Here is a 21552-nt window from a genome sequence, read left to right as displayed (position 1 = left end):
TATTTCACTTTATGAAGGTAGTTGCTGTCAGACACCTCTGTGTGTGTGTTAGGCTTTGCTCCTTTAAATAACAACAAACCCCTTCCCCCCGCCAGACCAACCAACCAATAAAAACCTGCAGTAAAACCTGTAGAAAGCTAATAAGTGGAATGGGACTTGCTTCTTGCATCTCAAGAGATTAGCAGACTTTTCTTTTTTATGGTGGCCATGGCAAAAATTGACATTATCAGGCAGTAGTGCAGATCCTCCTCTGGGCACGCTGCTGGTTGCCAGGAAATGTTACATTTGAATCATATGTGTACCACATGTTGACCTAACTTTATGCAACTGACTCTTTTGTGGAGGGAGGGAAACAAAATGTGATTATTTCCAAGGGTCTGGCTGGTTCCAGTCCTATTGATGCTATAATGCAATGGTAGTCAGCACATCTCTCTCTGCTCATAGTTTTGCTTAGGCATGTGGGATTTTTGTCTTGTTTGCTAGCCAAGTAGAAACTGGCTCTTGGGCTGTCTCTCCAATGACCAAGTCTGTTGTGGGGCTGCTCCTGACACAAAACTATTTCACTGCTACTTGTACAAGTTACACTGCTGGATGGCCTCTGTGCTCCCTCCCACAGTCAGTTTTGGTTGTAGCCTTGAAGTTGACCATTCAAGACCGAGGCCCCATCTGTATCCCTTCTTGCAGCTCCTATTTGCTTTCATCCAGTGCTACAAGAAAATCTTGTGTTATTTCTTGGATGAGGGGGATAAAGGAAGAAAGTGAGCTCGGCTGCAGAATCTCCTGCAGAAGAAAAAAGGAGACCTACAACTGAGGCAAGCAGTGAAGCTGCTGTATCAAGCACAGGAAAATGTCAAGAGGCTTACAGGAAGGCAAATACCAACACAACCTGCAGCTGCACAATGCCATTTCACCAGCAGCTAGTGTCACTCCAGGAGCTGGGTGATTTGGGTACTGGCTGCTGAGACCTTCAAAACTTGCAATGAGGACATGAAGCATAGGTAGGAGGTCTTTAAGATGTAGGTGAACACCAACAGAGCCAAATCTGCTGAGCAGGGGGAAGAGAGGTAAAGGTCTGTTAATTTTGTGTTATTCTGAAGCCTGAAGCTCCCTCTGATCCTGTGTCCCAAATTGGTAGCCAAGTACATGTGGGTAGGGAGGGAAGGGAATGTAACTTGAATTAGCTCCCTTATTTTCAGACATTGAGTGTTGTGGCAATCAAAAAGGGGGGATGTGACTAAAAGCCATCAAAACCACTTCCAAGCACATGCCTTTTAGTGAAGCAAATGAGCAGGATTTTTAGAATATAATGCAAACAGGAAATCACTCTGAAAACTGTAGCCCACCATTAACTTGCTGGGGGAAGGGAAGACGGATTAAAACTATCCTTGCAAACAGCTGCTTTGTTATAAAACCTAATAGGGGATTGAATGCATGTGTAAGAAATGAATCCAAATCAACACCTTTTATTGGGTGCTGGGTTTTTTTTTTGTTGCTCTTAGTAATAAAATCAGGCTGCTGTTATGTGAGTAGTAGATAGCTGCTCATGCAACAATTTCACTTATTTGTTCACATAGTTCCTTTACTGGACTTATAGTTGCCCAGTGTGAGCAGCAGCTAGGAGGCCAACCTCAACTATGTACTTTGAAGTGGAGGAGTTATAATGATGTGCCAGTGGCTTCTAGGAAGGTGTTGCTCAGCCCTTTGCATGGGATTTATGATTAAACCTGTAGCCTTCATGATTTCATATAGCAGCTATTGCCCTTTTGGATGTGGTTATTAATCTGCTGCCCATTAGTATGTGCTAGTGTCATTGTGGAGATTCAGCAAAGTTTTGGCCTGGGCAAGTCTTACATCCTTCTCTGCCCTTGTTTCCTTTTCTTGGCATGTTGTTTTCTGGTATCTCTGCTTTTCTCTCCAAATCTATAGAAATTTACAGGAACCATCCATGCAAGCCTATAGTAAAGTGATGTGTATTGCATCCCAACTACAGGAATAGTTTTGTTTCTTCTTTTTAGGTACAGGACTCATGTGGACCTGCAGCATTCTCACAGGCAGTATGAGATCAGCTCATTATCCCTAACTTTATGATTTGTAGGTACTGGTTTTTGCAGCCCTAATTGTTGCTGTCACAAGCTGGGATGACTTTAGTACTTTAGTGACTGCAACCTTATAGACTTGCTTGTTGCTATTTAATTTCAGCCTCTTGCTAATGTTCAGTAATTAGCATGTGTCTAATCCATCAGCAGTCTGGGTTTCATACCCAGGAAGTAATCTGTTCCTGGTGGCATCCCATTTTTTCCAAACATGTAGTGGAAGAAACAGCACAGTGGTGGGAATATTTGGAAACATGGCTTTGTGTCTGGGACTGCAGTGGGAGTGTGCAGAGGGGATTCATGATAGATCAATGATTGGGACTCTCCCAGCTGTACAATCTTCTATGAATTGTGATGGACTTTGAACACCTTAAGCCTATGCAGGTGGCTGTATAAAAGGTATGAATGTTTTGGATATGTAGTATACACACTAAAGCCAGCCTTTAAGTATCTGAGCTCACTGGCTGTAGAATTAATTCTGGGATCTAGGAGGAGGGTGAAAGGACTACGAAATATATCAGAAGAGAACATAATCTTTTGCCAGCTCAGCAGCTGTGAGGAATAAAAAAAATCAGGTGTTGCTAACTAATGTTAGAGACAAGTGCTTTTGACTTCCACCACTTTGCTACATAACAGTTTCTAGTCTAAGCCAATGTCTTGTGGTCCCTCTGGACCTTATGAAAATGCACATGCTGCTGACCCTTTTGGATGGCCACATGTTCTAAAAGTAACTTCTGCCTTTGTAAAACAAATAGAACTCTCAAAGTGGTGTCCTCACCTGACTAATGGAATATCTTAACTTGCTTCAACATGGAAGTGTGGGTTTGTTTCCAAAATAGATATAAGCTATGCAATGCTTTGTTTCAGCTTGCCAAAGTGATCTTGCAGCTTCCCTGGGATGCATGAGGCATTGATGTGCTTGCAACTGCCCTGTGTGCCTTCCTGTTTAAAGTCTGCAGGCAATCACCTCCTCCATCCTTTTGGAATGTTACTGTCTGCAAAGCAAAGACAGGAACAACTTATTTTGTTCTTGCAGTAGGAATACTTGATTTTCTGAGATTATGTATGTCAACAGCTCCAACTAATTTGCCATAACCAACCTGTTTTTTGGTCACCCTTGTGTTCCATTGTTCATGTTTCCATGGAGTGGCTGTTGATTTCTCCACCATTTAGACAGTGAAGAAATGCACCTCACAGAGGTGAGGCAAGAATGGGTCATTGGGACTGTAAGGGGTGTTAGAGTTGCAGCCTCCAGCATCCTGGGATTACACTGGCTACTCTGCATTGATCCCGATTCTTCTGCTGGCATTATCTTCTGAGCTTTGTGGGATTAAAAGCACTGCCTCCTACATGTGATTTGTAAGATGTCTTTCTGCTTGGCAAGGAAGGTGCAATGATGTCTTTTGCTTGCATTTTTGTTGCAATGAGACCAGCTGTTTTAGTAGCTGATGGGAGCTTCCCAAATGCAGGGGAGACCTGACCTTGAGATTAAGGAGCAAACTCATCAGGTCTGTTTGGTCGTATGACCTTTGCTGTGCTGGGGTGATTGCAAACTGGAAAATCTCTCCCTTAAAAATATTTTAAATAAACATGAACACCACCAGATCAAATATGTAACTGAAAAGAACACAAAGCTTCTGAGTTGCAGCAGAATTTGACACTTTCAGAGAAGCAGGTGGTACAGGTTGTGTGAAAAGGTGGAGTTGGAAGTAAAGTAATATATATTGTTTTCTGTACTGACTCAAAAAAACCCCATCATATCTGAGTATGTTGTAGACTATCCTGTAACTAGTAGAGTGAAAAATCTTCATGGTGCAGTGGCATTTGACAGATTTTGTCTTTAGATTCCTAGTTTTAGTGGAAGTAAGTACAACCAGAAATTATCAACAGCTGTTCCAGCAGAACTTTGACTATTTTCTACTTTGTCTGTGGTAAGAAAATATGATCTTTCCTGCTTCTTATATCTAACCAAGTTCATGTGATTGGGCTTGGGACAGAAGAAATTTCCATTTTACAAGAGAAAAAGTTGCCTTCAGTCTGAATGGGAAATTTTCAATGAATAATGCTAAAAAAAGCATAAGAGCAGATACTGCTGACTTCTGCCAGAGAGATCAGTGTTGGGGGGAAGACCCTAAAAAGCCCTACTGACTTCTGAAGCATGTTGACTTGGTTCACTGTCTCTTCTTTGGGTCATGGCAAAACCTTCTTAGTTGTAAAAGTTAAGAGTTTGAAGATTTTTTTTTTTAATGTGGAAAAAGAAATACTTCTCAAGAGTGTTTATCTTTTGTCATCTAATTAGGGCAGATAAAGGTACACACTTCCTTTCACAGGAGTTTTCTCTCATTCAGGCAATGGTAAATTTACAATCAAGTGAAGGATCATTTGAATACTAAGTTTCAGGACATTGATATCATCACATTCAATTTGTGTCTAGGAAGTTAATTATAGATATTGAATATTAGTTCTGCTTTCCTTTTTGACATCTTAAACTTGGCAAAAGAAAAATGTAGATTATAAAAAGGTTGAAAATTAAAGTCTCTAGCTGAGTTCTAACATCTCATGCACAGTTACTTAAACTTTAAAAAAATACTTTTAAATAGATCTTCCCAGACTGTTAGGCTGATGCCAGATGAACAGTTTTGGGGTATTTCTATAAATCAGCAAAGGAAAATTTTACCATGAGCTGAATCCCAATTTTTGTCTGCAAAGAAGAAAAGTTAAAAAATAAAACCCAAATAATCCAACAACAACCACAACCCCAGCCCTTTCTCTGTTTGCATTTAAAACCCACTAATAAGCATTTTCATAACCTTACCTGAAAAAAACCCCACTGTAGTTGTCCATGAATTACTCTCTCATTTGAAGTCACAGTCTTCCTCCTTGCAAAGTATTTGCTTTTCACCACTTTGGTTTCTTTCTCCGGGTTGAGTAAAAGGTGAGCTATAAAAAATAAGCTTCTGTTATCTTACCTGCTTGGTAACCCTTCTGATGCTGGTGCTAGCAGGGAAGTGTAGGTGCTGTGAGCCATCCTGGTGTATTTTTTCAGCAGGCAGTTTACTCAATGGCTTTGTAGCCTTGCAGAGTATTGGGTGAGGCTTCATACCTGGAGACTTACTGCCCCAAAAGGAGACTCCTAGCCTGTGAGCCAAGGGTCTTGTCCTTTCTGTCACATAACAGTGCTCTGCAATTCCCTTTTTCTTTCATTTCAACTAACTGTTGGAGGAAGTTGCTTTTTATTTTCTTGACTCCCACCTCCTGGTCCTCCATGCTCTAACCACAGCAGCTCATGGTAGCATCCTTATGCTGTATTCCATGGGTGCTAGAGGGCCTCCTGGGATTTGTAGGACACACAGCTTTCCTGGGCCTTTTGCTTCCCTCAAACATCAGGTCAGGGTGGGGACAGAGGGCATTTTATCCTCCTTGCCAGGGACCAGTGCCTGGTTACATTGGTATGGAGAAGGTCTTTTATGAGCTTAAGCTAAAGAATTTTGAATCTCTGTATGTGGATTTTTTTCCAGTTTTTGTGTTGTCCTGGTGCTGAAGATGTCATTGTTTCCAAATCATTTGATAGCCAAAATTTGGAGGATACAGAGATGATTAGTATTCCAGCAGTGCTTGAAGATAACCAATGTGAAGGGGCAGGAAATCTTAAACCTATTCTTTTTGGGGAGTATGAGGAATAAGTAGTTGGAATTATATAGCTGTGAGTATTTCTTTCACCAAATTAAGTAGGTTTTCAGATCCCTTTTTTTATCTTGTTCTAGTGAGAAAATTAAAATTGTAGAATCACTACAGTTGTTTGGAGGCATAAGAAATACCTGGTGGGTGTTGTGGCAAACATTACTTTAGAACTAATAGATTGCTTCAACACTTGCAACTTCATGGATGCTTTCTATGAATTCTGTCTAAAATATCTGCTTCGATTTAATTTTAAGGAAAACTGGAATTAATTTTCTAAATTAAAAAAAATCATCTGTATAACCAGAACTGCCAGGAAGTTTTATATTGTGCTAGCTCAAGGAGGTATTCTTAATATAAAGCCTTCATATTCTGTGGTAGCCCATAACAGGAATCTTTGCACCTTTGATAAATGTCAGCATATGCATCAGGCTCTCACATGATCCTAAAGTAGAGATTTAATTTTGTGGCTATCTTGTGTATAAAGCTGTAACCCATAGAATAATCAGCTTCCTTCAGTTGCTCATGATCATTATGAATACAAAAATCTGCCAAATGACATATACAGGAGGGAAATGACCATAAGTGAGCTTAGACCTCCTAATTCCCTGTTCTTTGCTTTCAAGTCATAGTCTGCTAGGGGCTTAGAAGAATATTTGTTGAATTTGGGAAAGACAGGTATAAATATTATCAGCACAGCAAATGTTTCATACAGAACTGGTTGTGGATTATGTTGTTTTGCAAACCGCTTCTGGAACCAAGTTCTAGAGGTATTAGTTTGCAGTTCTGCACACTGACTTTCTCTTCAAAAATGTCTGAATAACACTTTCTTGTTCACACTTTTTAAGGTTTCCCTCACCTTGTTGAGTTCATGAAACTGCTTTTTTCACCTCACTGCTTGTGTTGCTTAACTACCGATCATCTGATTGTAACTAATTTCTAGTGATCATTGTTATGTGATGCTTGTGTTTTAACTTGCCGAGGTGTGATGGTCACCTGAAGCAGTGGTAATTATTGTGCCAGGGTGCATTAACTTCTCCTTTATTTTTGCTAGCATTTCAATTCATATCATCATTGCCTCTTGCATGCATTTGTAGCTCTGGCATATCTGGCAGAATATCTTGTAGAAGCGTTGCCTTTCATTTCCCTTGGAGAGAGATCCAGATGTAGCAATGCTGTCTAAGGAAATCCTGCTGCTTGACTCCAGCTGCAGTCATAAGGGGTCATGAACATGGTCTTTGCTCTTTCCTGCAGTCCCATGCTATTGTAGCTGTTGTCTCCTCTGTTGTGTATCTGTCAAATTTATTAATCAGCCGAGCCTTTCACAATCTATAAGAGAGAAGATCTTTACTCCAGGAAGCAAGCAAACAGAAGATTAGAGAGAAATGTGGGAAATTAAAAGTCATAGCTTCTTCCTTTCTGTTTTCTTGTGACATAAAATGTAGAGAATAGCTTTGGAATGTATCTGAATGTTAAATTTGTTTCTTATTTCTAATAGCTATTTCATCAAACTGTTCACTGAGTAATGTGAGAACACTGAACACGAACATTGAACATTTGGGTGTGCTATCACCCAAAATACAGAACCCAGAGGGTGATACTGACTCTGTTGGATGCAGGTGCCATGATGCATACCACTTGCACTGGAAGTGGCATGCTCCGCATTAGAGTCTGTTTTGGGATCATCAGAGGCATTTGAATGAGCAGGGCGCTTGCTCTTTCATGTGCGTCCTGCATAATTCACTGATTTAGTGAAATTGGAGTCTGGATGTGTGGATGGAAGTCCACCATAAGCAAAGGTACTTGTCATTTGTATTTTCTAGTTTGGTTTAGGGGAAGAATACAGGCTTTAAAAAATATTCCTGAAGTGTGTTATGCACTGTTTCCTCTTGTTCATGACGAGTCCACTTTGTGTTGTACAGTTCTTCACAGGTCTACTTACAGTTCCTGGGGGACATCTGTGCTGCTCACTTTGTAACCTGTGACACCTCATTACATAGTTTGTCCCCACCACCCTCTCCTGCTTTCTCTGGGCTGTGCCTCAGCCAGTGGGGCTTGCCAGGGTGTGGAGAGGCACTTTCCATGGTGCAGGAGTCCTCTGGGTGGGTCTTGCCGAGCGCAGCCCTTCCCAACCCAGGCAGGCTCCCTGGTTTGGCTGAGGCTGAGATGTTCCTAGAGTGCGAGTGCCGGATTCTGTGTGATCTGGCTTGGGAGACTGCCCATTTGGCTGCGCCCCTCCCTCGGTGACGGCCCAAAATAAACATTGCGCAAATCGCGAGTCCCTCAAACAAGCAATCAGTGAAAATTGCTGAGCTTCCACTAAGATTAAGACTAATCAAAGTGGGCAGTGGTTGCAGGAGTCAGTCTTTGCTTGGAGTGTGTTCTAATGAAGCCTTCGCTGCCCCATGAAGGCACGGAAAGAATACGAAATGACACAACCTACAAAGACTTTACCACTAATTGCATTTTATGTTGTTCAGCTACACCACAATCTTTCTCGGTCTCATTTTTGGTGGAAAACCCTTCTGGTAAAGAGGAAAATTTTGTGTAGGCTAAGTAAGTAGGAGACATTGAGCTTTTGCCATGAGGTGAAACACAACTTCTGTGGTAAATACACTTCAAAATGCTAATCTAAAAAAAAAAAAAAATCAACACCACCTCCTGCAAATCAGTGAATTCCTGTGTCTCTAATTAGTTTAATGGAAAAAAATATGGTATATGAAATGTATACAGTTTCATTTTATGAATTCTAGTTTATTGTGTGAATAATTCTTTATAAACATAGCTAGTGATTTAAGTGATGACTCATTAATGGTTTAAAAGAAGTATAGTAAAAATGAAACGTGGTTGTTTGTGTGAGAGCTATTTTTGTGTGTGTGTGGTTTGGTTTTTTTTAAGTTATTTTGGGAGTTACTTTCAGTGGAATCCTAAGAGTTCTCCACAGTGCAACTGTGATTGCCTATCTCACTGGTTTTGGTTTTGCCTTTAATACAGTGGCAACAAACTGGGAAATGTTGATGCCAGGAAAGCTAACTAAAGGTACAGCTTTAAAGAAGGGCTACAATGAAGGTGATGTTAAAATGATGGTAAATTTTGATTGCTACTGTACCAAATCTTTCTTCCTTCTGTATTGAAGTTATGATTAAAACCCAGTGTAATTCTAACTTTTGAAGTGTGCCACCTCAGTGATTCTTGCCTGGCCAATTCCATTATATGCAAGAAAATTCCTCTTCTTGAATACAGGTAGTAATCTTAAGAAAAAATTTCGCAGTTATTAAGTTTTAGAAGACTTAAAGCTCTGTATCTTTTCTTATGTACTAGTTCTTCAGAGTGAGGCTTTTTTTTATGATTCATTATATAAGTCACTGTGTTTTATTTAGCACTTTACTGAGAGTATTGGACTTAAGAACAGTATGCATGCCTCCTAAAATGTGCATAAATATAAGAACTAAGTTACACTGATAAAAAAGTAACGTATTTAAATTTTAAAGTGTCATTTCCTGTCCATTTTACTACAAAAACTTGTCTATGCATGGTGTTGCAGGAAAAACAACTAATTGAGATGTGTTCTGCACTCGAGCAATGTGTCTCTTAGTAATATTGTTGCTCTTGCATCTTCCAATTAGCAGAATTTAATTCTAAAGATAGGCTGGGCTTAAAGTAACAGGAACTCCAAATTCAGTGACTCGTGGGAGGTTCTAAACCAGTCTGCTTTTCTCAGCCTTGCCTCTTCATGTGTGTATAATCAGGTCTTGAAATCCATAGTTCTTTTCCATTATCTAAAAGATGTACGTGATTTTGTATGATCCTTCTGTCAGACCCTCTGCTCATCTGAAAGAGGCAACCACACTTTCAGAACACTTCCAATGAAGAGTTAGAATTATTAACTGAAGTCTTAAAATAAAATATTTGCCTTGAATAACACTGTAGTATACTACTGCTGTTAGATTAGAAACACTGACCTATGATTTTTAAGCAAACTATTGACTTGGTAGACACTTGGTGTGACACAGTTTTAACAGATGCCAGTGAAAGGTTGATGCATTTTGTATTAAGACAGTGTTTTTAACACAGTATTTGCTTTCATTTTAGACAAATTATTTTAGAATGGAGAATTTCACTTAATCGTTTGAGACGAAGGGGTAAAAACCAACCCTGAGCATAACTTTGATGCCTTCAGATTTATGTGATTATATACCCATTTCCCCCCTTTTTTTTTTTTCTTTTACTTTCCTGATGCTTTTCCAGTTTGCTGCTGGTTCTCTTCCCTGAGTCTCACCTGCTTTCCCTGGTTCCCTTCCCAACAGAGCGTTGTCCTGACCAACCAGTTTGGATCCCATGTGCAAAACCCTGTCTGGATGAGGCAGTCTCAGAGGGTCAGAGCTGGAGGGCTGGTGGTGCAGGCAGACTTTGCTTGGAACTGAGGGTTAAAGGTGGCCTGGAGTGACACAATTTGTGCTTGCATGATAGGGAGAGTGGGGGAAGGACAAAGGTAGCCACATGCCATACCTGAGATCAAGGTTTTGAGGTCAACGTGCAGCAACCCAGTTAGTAATTGCTTGGGCTTGGAGGGCAGATTACCTGCACCCATTACCCCTTGGCTGTAGGGTATAGCTGGGTAATTTTTCAGCAGTAGAACATCCACAAATCTTTAGAGTTGAGCTCTCTAAACTTCAGCAGTGTGGATGCTCACAAAGCAGTTGTGCTGGGCTAGTTTGTGAAAATGTCACCTGTGGTTTAGACAGATCACCTGAGTAGAAGCACAGGAGTATGATCATATTTAGGAGAGAAGCTGCAATATGGGGATTAGGTCCACATCCTACTTTGCTTATCCCCACACAGTAACTTGGAACTGTCTTTTGTTTAATTCGGTTTTCCCTTATTTTTTTAGCAGCATGTTTTTTGTGATGTATTCTCTATGAGCAAGCGTTGCAAGTGAGGTAGTGTTAAGCAAACATCTGTTCCTATGGAAAATTAGTGGGATTTCTGTTTCTCAACACCTTATTTACTAATGCAGCCAAACAGAGATGCAAATACCTCTCCACTCTGTTCCTCCCCCTCAACTCCCCCAGTCCCAAGCTGTATTTGTTTTCTTGCTTTGCTGGCAACAGGAACTTTACAGTGATCCCTTGCTGTCCTTATTTACTGTCCTAAGAACATCACAGTTTGCACATCAGTTGCAGCAGCCAAGGCCGTATGAGGCTGTTAAAGCAACACTGTCATTCTGTTAACCCTTCAGAGCAATGTCTGACCACATCTTGTGCCATCTGCTCCTCTCTTTGACCTGTTTACTAGATGACCTTCTCTTCTGCCCTGAACTCTGTATGGATAGCACTGGATGTAGCTGCCAAGTGTACTTGTAGTATCTGTATTCTGTGGACCATGCTGATCAGCACACAGCACTTAAGTGTTTCATTGTCTATGAGAGTTTGAAAAGAAGATACTCTTGAAAGTTCTGCTGACTTTTCTGAAACAGAACTTAAGGTAGTTTCTCAAACTAGTGAAAATGGGTGTTGAAGTCAGCATACCTGTGAAGATTTTCTTATGCAATTAAAAACTCAAGTAAACTGACCTAGGTTGTTTTTCTTCCAATTTCTGACTTCAGTCCTGTAACAGCTGAATGACTTCTTCCACTAGAACTCTGGAGAGCATGTGGCAGCTAATTTCCATATTTGTGCTCAGAATGAGCAGAGCATACCACAGGCTGTTAATTAGTGCCTGCTCTAGTATTTCTGGTTTTTGCAAATCTGTTGAGGATGCTGCCAACCACATACCAGGCTGTAAGGTTTTTTGGTGGGATAGGCATGCCCATAACTTCGAAGAATAAAAGTCTTGGGTACAGAAACCTCCTGTAACCTTAGATAGAATGCTGGTTGTCTTGCACATACATTTGTCCTATTAAAATCTTATTTTATTTGGTTATTGCCATGTTTTCAAGCAATGCAGTGCTTCATAGTTGATCTGTTTGTTTACACACAGCTGTGCTAGCTTTCTGACGCAGCTGGTGAAGGTTTGGAGATCTGACCTTGCTGCTGACCAAAGGTTTGTTTAATTGCTTGTAGATGGCCTAAGAACAGCTCTTGTGGTGCCCCCATGCCACTAGAGTGGAGAAAGGAGGAGTTTGTATGCAGTTTTCTGGAATTGTGCATCTTTTAGTCCTTGTTGTCTTCCTCACTGCAAAGCTTATTAGCTAAGCGTGAAGATGCTCAGTGCCTCATGGTAAAGAATTTGCTTGGAAGAACTCAGCTGATATTTCAAATAAAGGACACTTGATAGTGGAAAATGCAGCAGACTTGTTTGTGACAGTGGCTAGAGAGTAGTGGGTATATAAGTATTAATTGAAAGCAGAGGGTCAAGTGTTGTATGTACTGGCAAAACCTTTGTTGTTTGATAATTTTTCCTATTAAAATATGAGAGCTACCTGGTAAAGCGTGGCCTTATGGTGTTAGCACAGTGTTAGAGTTTTGGAAGTATTGAATGACAGTAGAAATGGTGGTCAGGATTAAGACTTCTTGCCTCCTTTAGATGGCTGTACAGGCTTTCATCCAGTGATGAAACATTTTTTCTGGGCTTTTTTTGAACAGCTGATGCTAGAGGTACTGAAAAGTTGGAAAATTAGTCATATGCAGAACCTAAAATAGTAAACTAGCGGGGAATGTAAGGTCTTTGACAACAGTTCACTTGTTTTTGCAGACCCTTTATCACTCTTGCCTATCTGAAAGATTTTCTTTTCACTTGAAAGACATTAATGTAGTCCATTAGCTTTCAGTTTACTGCCCAGCCCCTCTCGTGCCGCTTCAGGATTTTTGAGTGCTGTGCAGCCATTTCCTTCCGCTAGCGCTGAGCTCCGGGGCTGTGTCAGGAGCCTGATGCTGCCCTGGTGAGTCACCCTGTAAAACTGAAGCAGTCCCATGTGATTATTCACACACAAGATTTGGGCTCATCTGTCTGTAAATAAGCATGTGCTTGTCTACCTTGTTTTTCCTGTAAACTGCTGAAGCAGTGAAAGCGCTTTCTAGGCATGTGCCCTTGACACACAATGCTAAAAATAGGGCAGCTTGACATTGCTACAAACTCGCAGGCTTCCTAGCTGTCTAAAGAATCACTCCCTTATTTAAGCAATTGTTTGAATAGGCACGCTTTCACTCGCGAGGTGAGTTCTGGGGTGGGTTTTTTTGTGTCCTAATCTAATACATAGAACTTCCAATTTTATTTCTTCTGTATACAAGTAAAGTTGGGCAGCATATCTGTCATGCCCTCAGTAACTTTTTATAATGTCACTGAAAGAGAGCAGAGGTGGGTTTCAGCCTGTTTAAGGCATCTGTGCCCTTTATGATATTTGTGCTTTATTGAGTATTTTAAGCACTTGTTTCACTTGTGAAGTGATAGAGCTGTCTTTTGTCCTGGTTGTTGTCACTATTACTGAAACCACTTCAGATGTGGTTGAGACCTTGTTAAAAGAATAATCAGTTATATTAGCCAAAGCTGGTCTATTTTTGACTGTGCTTTTGTCATACCTTTCTTCCAAAAAAGCTGAACTGGTTAAGCCCCTGAAAGCATTTCATGCTGTTTTACTGGCGTGGCACTGGGTGCACCATGTGAAGGTTTGCTGTGCTTCCCTCAGATGTGTTCCACAAAACTTGTGCTTTGGACCCGTGTGCTGTGCTGTGACACCATGTGGTGTTTCCCTCTGGTCATTCAGGAAGCAATTCCTCAGAGCACAGCCTGGTTGAAGCACAAAGCTTGCATTTGGAGCCTGATCCAGAGAGAATACTCTCTGTTCTGGGAGTGGGAAGGGGGATGTTCAGAGCTCAGTATATGAGGCCAGGGGGAAGGGGAGGGGAAGAGAGATTTATTTTAACTAACTGAAAGCTTGATGTAGCTTCCTTCCTTCCCTGCTTCCTTTGCCCCCTGTTTTACCTTTACAGTAAGAGCATACAATAGTCTGTGTTTCTTTATATCTGCTGCCCAAAAGCAATGGGTTTGCCCCAGCGTGCCTGTGCCATGTGGTGTGGCAGGGTGTGAGGATAGCACAGGCAAAGCAGGCTCTGAGCAGGGGACAGTGCTGGGGGTGGTTGCTGTGTGAGGAAGGACTATGTTCACCCCCTAGCCCAGGCAGTGGAAACATGTTGGTCTGGCAGCCCTGAAAGTTCTGCAGCAGCGGAAATGCGGCGTGTGGGGAGCAGGGCTGGCTGAGCAAGCGGCATCCATGGGCCAGGGACAGGCTGGGAAAATGTCAGAGGTGTGAGCAAGCACTGATTTTGGTAGGGCAGGGCTTTGCTTTGCTGGGTTGGTGCTGATGAGAGGGCAGTAGTCTGTCGCATGGTTTCCTCGTATGGTCTTGCTACAGCCTCCTGTTCTCTTGGTGTGGCTGTAGCCAGCTTACAACCCAGCAGATCTGCTGCTCTAGGTGGAGAAATTCCCTGTGTCCCCTCTCTCTCCACTTCCTCATGTACATCCACAGGCTTGAGACTTCTCTCAGGCCTTTCTCTTGTAGCTGGTATGACTGCAAGCCGTTCAGCTGTTCCTTGGAGATCATGTTTTGTGGGCTTTGGAGGGCTCTCACCCCTGTGCTGCAGAAGCCTTCAGAGCAGTTTTTGTGTTTTCTCAAGTGGTGGCACATAGAGAGTGACCAGGGCTGTGGGGAAAAACCTAGGGTACTAGCCAGGTAGAGGGAAGACTCAGAGGTTCAGTGCTGGGAAGCAGCATTTGCAGGGAGCCTTGCCTCTGGAAACATAATTTGGCTTATGCCAAAATGATTGCCCTTTCAAAGAGAATATCTCTTTAGGACTTGCACTGTATCCTGCCTTACAGCAACACTTAGTGTTGCATGGAATTCCTTGGCGCTTATACCCATGAAACTCTTGAGTGACTTTCACTTTAAAATAATCTGAGATCCTTGAGAAAATGAATGTTTAGTCTCTGTACTTCATCATTCTCTATTGCTTTAGAAGTAGAACTGAGGAGTTTGCAAGCTGCGCTTAGTTTCTTTCCCAGCTTGAGCCACTATAAAGAACAAGTTACACGGCATTAAAAGACACAGACCAGGCTGTAAAGCAGTACAAATTAAGCTGTGCATTTCTAAATCATGAATAATTCTGAAAACCCTGTTGTATGAGAGAAATGCATGCCCCTGCATTTTTGAATCAGTCGCAAAAACGGGGTATGGTTGGGACAAAGAAAAGGGGAGGAACGTGACTCATGATGCATGAAAATATATAATTCACTGAAGTCTTCAACAGCTCATAAGCAACAATCTAAAAAGAGAAGAAACACAGCTTAAAAAATTGAAGCATGAAAGGACTTCCTCTGTTAGCATCCAACAGGTTGACACCCTTGGTAGAGTGGCTGCACAGCTTTGTAAGCAGTGCCAGGTCTCACTTTGTGAGGTTGGTGGCCAGCCACCCTCTCCAGCATCTCACCCCATTGTCACCATCTGCAATGGCTCTTGGTGGTGCAGGAGAACATGGGCTGCTGCTAGTGAAGCTGCAGGTGCACATCTGGCACCCACCTAAGGGTTTCTCCCTCCTCTCTCTTGGTTAGAAGGCAGGCTCTCTGTCCTTGCTGCCCACGTGCTCGGAGGTGCAGTGCAAAGGGCAGCTCTGCCTGCTGCAGCCACTCCCAGGCGTTCCTGCATGGAAGCCCTGGGGTCTGGATCCGCTCACATGTGCTGGGAGCGCAGCTTCCTCGGCAGGGATGAGCAGTGCAGGGCACTCATTTCCACGGCACTTCACACAGCTGTGTGGGGCCACATGCTCCTGTCGCCAGCTTTGCAGTCTTTTGAGCTTTTCTTGGGCAGTTACTGTGGTAAGCAGGCATGTGCATCACATACAGGGCGTTGTGCTGTGTTTTTGACGAGGGAGGAGCACGGCACCCGCAGCAGTGCCGTGCCTTGCAGTCCTCACACAGATGGCCGTGCCCTCGCGGGTCTGGTTCCTACCAGAGCTCCAACTGCGTGCTCGTTGTTAGATCTGGAGCTGTGCGTGAGTGTTTGTTGTCTGCATATTTAAAGTTTGCACAGATACAATTCTTCTTGGTGATGCCTGGTAGAGAACCATTCTTTACTTAGCAGCTGACACTGGAAAAAAAAAAATAAACCCAATATACTTGTTGTGAGCATTTGATTTTCTGGAGCCAAATAAGTAAGATTGGACACACTTTTGGGGGTCTAAAATATTTGCTGTCTCTGCTGGGAAAGGCAGGGGTGCTGAGCTCTTCTGCTAGTTGGCTTGTTCTGGATTACAGAATTTATGTTTTCACATCCAAGTTAGAAAACTGAGTTTTTTTTGGAGCTGATTAGTGGTTTGGAGCCACTGCAACAGTACAACTTATACTTGCATGGGGTAATTTAGAGGTATATACAATGGAGCATTTATTCAATTTTTATTATTATTGGCCAGTGCAAAGAGGTGATTGTATTTTACACAAAAACCCAGAATATTTCAGCCTCTCCATACATAATTTACCACTTGGAATTTTGTAATTATGGTTCTAGTTGAGCTTGCAGTTGGTAACTCCAGAACTTGAACCATTTGCCTTCTCTCTAATGGTTAGAAAATGAGCTTTTATTGAAAGGTTTAGGGTGACCGATGGCTGCTCTTTCTTCGTGGTGTAACAAATGAAGGACAGGCATACAGATGGTTTCCTGCCTGGTATGCTCACAGCACTTGGGGCTCATGTGCTGGTGATGTGTACTTACATATTGCAGTTAAACCTTTTCAGACCTTTGGAGCTGGAATTGCAAGTGTTTCCTTAAGCTTTTTAAAGAAAATTTATTAAGAACTTTATTTTTCCAAAGCTCCTGATGGCTAGGAACTAAGAGATTTTGTAGTTTGTGCTTTTACATCTTGATTCACCTCTGTTACAAACTCAGGCTGTTGTCTGTTGTGTTCATGGCACTGCTGTGATTGGTAAGGAGTTATGTTGTCACTTGTTCTGCACTACTCTAACCGTTTTTCATGGTTGGCCCCCACTGCCATATTTAGAGGCTTTTTAAAAGGCAAAAATTGTATGTAAAAAATATCAGCCTTCAAACCCCTAAACCAAACCTTTGCTATCTTTTCTGTTTACAGCTGCAATCAGCTCCATGTACACTTAGCATCCACCAGCTCTTGAGCTGTTTTCCCTTTTTCTTCAAATCACTGCACACCTATTTGATACTTCTACAATGCTTTTAATTTCAATTTAAGAACACAATAGAAAGTAGATTTGGAAAAACCAAAGGGAAGAAAACATAAATCCTTGTAATACTGTTTTTTCCTTACATATTTTGTATTTAAAGGGCAAATATGTTTACACAGCTGTACTTATTTGCTCCCCCAGTATGTGAACTGTATAAAAGATGGATGATAATGTTTTGTGCCTATGCACTCATGTACAGATTTATATTAACAAATGATATTTTGCTTTATGACCCCATTTCTGTCTTTTAATGCTGCATAACTTGCACGTCATAGTTGGCTCAAACTGAACAAAACTAAGTAGCTTGCAAACACCTTGGTACTGTTTCGAAAGCAATAGAGAATGATGAAGTGCAGAGTCTAAGCATTCATTTTCTGGACTATCTTGGATGATTTAAAAATGAAATTTATTCAAAGATTTGATGAATATAGGCTTACTCTATGCCAGTTACTGATATATCAAATTCTATTTGTAGAGACGAGTTTTAACAGATGATCTTTTCCCACTGTGAGTGGAATGGCTGTAGGTATTTCCCTTTACTTCACACTGCCACCTCCTTTGAGATGAACATCCTCCTCTCTGCTACTTCTCTCTTGTTAGTCTCTTTACCCAATTGTCTCTCTGGAGGCCTGGGTTTGCTCTTTGTGTGCCATTGTTAGATGTGTGTGGACAACTTTGAGGGTATCTCCAGCAGGAGAAGTAAGACTGGACCAAGAAAGACCTAAGGGCATTGAGTCTTTCTACTGCCTTTCATGAAGATGAAAGTCTTCAAGTGCATAAAGTGTTTCAGTACCTGTTGTGAAGTGGTAGAAGTCACAATAAGTATAAAATCCATGGTGCCATGGGAAGGATATCCAGAGTGGTGAGTGTCTAACATTCATTCATACTCCAGCTGTACAGATTCAACGGTTGACTTGAAATCACTGAGGTACTTTATGCTGGGTGAAATGACCTGGTGTTTAGACCTTGCATAGCTCTAGTGATGGTGTTTCACATAGCTGTTTACAGAATTTGGGAGCCCCACCAAGAGCCAAAACCATCTTCAGCCTAATGCTGAAGTCTTGGTTCTGACACCAGGTAGCTGAAGTTGTCACGGGGCAAGGTCTAGATTTAGTCCTCAGCTGCAGTCCTACTGTGACATGAGCACTGGTGGTTGGCTTGGCTGGACTTCAGCAGATACTGAAGGCCAGTGAAAACGTTTGAACTTTAAGCCAATGCTCTGTCCATGCAGCTTTGTGTGTGTCCATGCTGGCATTGTCCTATTCAAAAGAGTGCGAGTGGGGAAAACACACAGGTGCCTCAATATTGAGATAAGGGAACACAAGTACAGGGTGTGCACATGTCCCAAGTATGGTATTCAGGTCTCAGAGTACAGGGTTGCTGTCTTAGAAAAAGATGTGCACAAAGCCTGCCGTGTACTGTACGGCTGCTGTACATCTTTTCCTAAATTAGTAATTTTTGCTGTTGTAAAACTGTCCCTGGTAGACCTGCTCTCAGCTGCTGATGTGAGTTCTAGTCATGTTTTTTCTGTTTTGCCTTAGTAATGTTTAGCTATGAATACCTTTAGGAGACCATTTGAATTGCATTTATAATGATAAACACAATGCTATGACAAGATGCTGAAATCAGCAAACAATATTCCATATGTCCTACCATACTTTAAGATGTCACTTTTTAAATCAATCAATTGTGAGTGAAGGGACCAATATTCATCCTATGCTAATGCTGTGCAGAGTTCTTTGAGATGTGTGTGCTGTGAACACATCCCACAACCTGTGTTCCTATGCCTGAAGCAGCTTCTCGAGTCAGCTTGCTCTTCCATGCTGAGTCCTGCTACCCTGCAAGTGGGAGGGGATGAATGAATATGTATAGTATGTTGTGTGTGTGGATATGCATTTGTACACAGTGGAAGGATGCTATTTTAACTTCTAGAAGAAATATGTAGTCAGCTGCATGCATTGAAGCACAAGCAGCTGCCATCCACATCTGTAGCAGTGGTAGCAAAGACCTGTGCAGGAGTGTGGTGAGAAATGGGGGGCTGGACCACTTCTGTGAACAAATTTAGGTTATCCCAAGGATGGATTTGCTTAGACTTACATCTGCCAACTGCCAAAACTAATTTGAATGTTTTCCTATGAGGTTTCTTGGAGAATAATATTCCATATTACAGTATTACTTAGGAGAATGTACTAACATGGTTAACATGACAAGTATCTTCACTAGCTTCATGTTTTTCTTGTTAAAGCTTGCTTTCAGCATTTCTCCTGTGATGAAAAGCCAGCTGAAGGTGTTACCTGTACCATAACAAGAAACAGATGAGAGGAAGTGGATAATGGTTATTTGTTGGCTTTTTTAAAAATTATACCAAGTATTTATGTAACATGTAGTCACAGATGTAGTCAAGAGTGCAGATAAATCAGGCTTCCTTTTCCTAGAATTTGGACAGAGATCTCTTGAGTTATTTCCTCATTTCTTGTCTGAAGATATAAAAATACCACAAGCACTGAAGATTTTAACAGGAGTTTTAATGTTTTAATGCAACCAAAACAGTTTGAAACATCATGTCATACAGGCATTGTTGTTCAGAGACCGAGGTTCTGTGCCATTGTCACATAAGAATTTATTTGTTGGCTAGGTATTGGGAAGAAAATTACTTACAGAGGAAACTACTTAAAAAACCAAAATGGATAGGGGTGAGGTGGAGGACAAGGGGAGTCAGTGATTTTTGATTCCCCCTGGAAATCCAACTGCTTGGTTGTCTTGTGTTAGATCCCTTCACATATGATGTCCTGTTTTCATAAAAGTACTGAGGGGAAATTTTGTCCTCTAGTTTTAGTCAAGACTCATGGAAGGAAAATAACCATTAAAAAAAGCACTATAAGTTAGCTTTGAGGTGAGTTCAAGGGAAAAATTGAGAGTGGAGCAGTTGGTCCATCAGTCCAGAAGAAAATGGTAATTTTCTCATCTAGAAGTAGGTTGCTGACATTTTTGTGAATGTCCATTCTTGTGAGGATTCTTCTGAAAGGGTCAAGGAAAAAAATATCAGGCAAACTGAAAGTGAAATCAGTCTTGAATGTCTCTGAGCATGCAGAAATGAACATTAAATGAACCAAAATTTAACCTTAGAAGATGCCAGTTGACTGAAATTGGATATCTAAGAGAGAGTATTGAAATGGCTGCCAGGAAAAGGAGGGTCCAAGGTAAGTTAAGTCTGTCTGTGGTAGTGCCTGGTATGTGCTTTAGGAGCTGTTCTGTGATGGCCACTGCTGATAGAGGTTAAGGAGTGCCCTGCATTGTCCTGGTGGGAGACAATGAAAGGAATAAAGCTTGCATGATTCCTTGTCACCATCTATTCATATTTTCAGAGCGTTAACCCTGAGGTGATTCCTTTATCGTATTGGAAGGCATAAAAGCCTTCATTAACCACAAAGAGGGCACACCCTGTGCACGTTGGAGTGTGCAGAGGCAAAGTGTGTCTGCCTTAATTGTGCTTTTTGCTCCTGAACACCCCAGAACTGGGCTGGAGGGTGACAAGGGGAAAGCCTGGGTTAGGTTTTCCCTTGCTTCTTCAAGGAAAAACTAATATGGTCATCAACGTGTATTAAACTATTTGCCTTTTTCCTGTGAAAGTTCACTATTGTAGATAAGGTTACGTGCAGAAATTTTCCTGCATGCTAGTTGGGAATAACAGCAGATAAGTTGGAGCCTGCAGCTAAGATGAGCATGTTGGAGTGTCTGTTTACAAATCAAATATCTGCCTGGCATGGCCTGCCCTGGCAGCAGAGCTGTGTGTGCACTAAAATTAAAGAGGAGGCTGGAAAGGGAGACATTCCTTGTGTTCTGGGCCGGTCTCATTGGTTCAGCAGCATGTACCACTACTGTGCTGCTGGCATGGTAGCCAGCACAACTACAGTAGCACATTGTGCACTGGTGGGTAAGAGCTCAACAATAAGGGACTGGAAAAGACCACTTTCCATAGAGAGGTTTTTAGAAGGCTGAATATTACCAAAATAATTTTGCAAAGCTATATAATCTGAAAAGCAACTGAAGTGACTGCTCTTGATCTGCTGCCAGACCTCATGGGGTATTGCTTTCCACAGGCTGCTGCAGCACATTCGGCCATGTTACCCCATCCCATAATTTTTTTTCTGCCATAACTGAGCTTACTATTTGTGCTGATTTGAAAGTTAACCATGCTCTCAAGTAAGCAGAGGGAAAAGTGATTTTACTGTTGCTATGTGGCAGAATGGCCAAATGCTTGCATGTATTTTTGGGGTGGTACAGAGTGTTTAGAGTTTAAATTCTAGCCAAGGGTGTTCAGGTTTCTAAGCTTGCCTCTGTGCCTGGCAGCAGCTCCTCTAGTGTTGTCAGCCCTGCTGCCAGGGATGTTGTGATGTCCTGGAGGGGACAATATGGCAGCCTGTTAGCCTGAAACTCTCAGATTCATTTAAAGTCTAAGACATTAAATGTTGGTAAAAGGTCCCCAATGCGTGGAGCATTTTCTCTTTTTAAAGTAAAGAAACGCCACGATGTCCTCGGCTTCTCCTGCCTTGCAGTTTGGAGCAGTAAGTCAGCAGAAAGGCACCATTTGTAGTGCTTC

The 21552-nt window shown here is 41.7% G+C and overlaps 1 protein-coding gene across 4 annotated transcripts in view; it reads left to right on the top strand.

Moving 5' to 3' along the window:
* The window catches only part of IGF2BP3 (insulin like growth factor 2 mRNA binding protein 3), a 110545-nt gene that overhangs the window by 34929 nt on the left and 54064 nt on the right, over positions 1 to 21552 (top strand). Inside the window, exon 1 of one of the 4 annotated variants that reach the window (XM_064412395.1) lies at positions 12829 to 12924. The exons of the other annotated variants lie outside the window; for them this stretch is intronic. The gene's annotated coding sequence lies outside the window, so the exon portion shown is untranslated. Of the gene's footprint in view, positions 1 to 12828; positions 12925 to 21552 lie in introns of those variants that run through there. 4 annotated transcript variants of the gene reach the window in all.

This window comes from Passer domesticus, chromosome 1 (genome assembly GCF_036417665.1).
Source record: "Passer domesticus isolate bPasDom1 chromosome 1, bPasDom1.hap1, whole genome shotgun sequence".
NCBI classification, from domain to species: domain Eukaryota; kingdom Metazoa; phylum Chordata; class Aves; order Passeriformes; family Passeridae; genus Passer; species Passer domesticus.
Note: the sequence above shows the minus strand (reverse complement) of the source record. Positions and strands in the feature narration are given on the sequence as shown.